The sequence below is a fragment of the Echinops telfairi genome, unplaced genomic scaffold (assembly GCF_000313985.2).
Source record: "Echinops telfairi isolate 266 unplaced genomic scaffold, ASM31398v2 ScPeMD7_7448;HRSCAF=8486, whole genome shotgun sequence".
NCBI lineage: Eukaryota > Metazoa > Chordata > Mammalia > Afrosoricida > Tenrecidae > Echinops > Echinops telfairi.
This window is the reverse complement of record NW_022111348.1, coordinates 32,863-33,795: the sequence shown is the minus strand read 5'-3', so window position 1 is coordinate 33,795 and position 933 is coordinate 32,863.

Here is a 933-nt window from a genome sequence, read left to right as displayed (position 1 = left end):
TACCCTTCACTCTGGGAGTACAGTGGGTCCCCCTCGAGGTGAGAAGACATACTGTTTAGGGGAACACTTCTAGGTTTTATGTGGATGTTTCAAATTGGAGGGTGCTGCCGTTCTGCAGATGGTCAAGCAGCTCTCTAATTATTTACTTAATTCATCTTTGGTCCTCATACCTCGTTCCCTTCAGTTTTGTCGGGGATGCTGCTCTGAGTGAGAATCATCTTTAGTACAGTCCAGTGCCAGACATTTACTGGGGCCTGGCTTCAAGGTTAAGGTGTTCATGGAGTCTTCTTTCACACAGTCCTTTGGTTATGCCTTTAGCAGACAGGGCAGTGGTCTCTTGCTGTCCTTGTCAATAAGGACATAAAACCACTCATAAGGACCTGTGATTTTTATGAGAAAAACAATTTAATTTTTCTCTGTAACAGCTGAGTTTTAGATGTCCAATGCCCTAACTACAGTGTCACCACGGTTTCTATATGCTCATAGTAATTTTTTTTTAAGCTACCTGGTGTTGTTTTTGTTTCCTGTGATGTGATTCTGACCTAGTGTGGCCCATGGTGTGCAGAATTAAACTGATTTTCTTGTTTTACTTTGAGAAGTAGTTCACTAAGCCTAACTTCCAAGGCACTTTGGCATGGGTTGGAACCACCCACCATATGTATCCCCTGAGGACTCCATCGCAACCAATGTAACACAATGAAAAGTACAAAAGCAAACTTATATATTGAATGTAAACTGATCTTCTAATTGAGTGCTAAGATCATCCAATAAAGTATTTCTTCAATAAATGCTTGTGGAAGAATTAGCCATCTGGAGAAGAATTACTTGGGACCTATGCTTCAGACAACAATAATTCAAAATGAGGCAGGTTCTAAACATAAACAATAATTTCATAGAATTCTTTAAAGGATATATAAGGTGTGAGTTTATGAG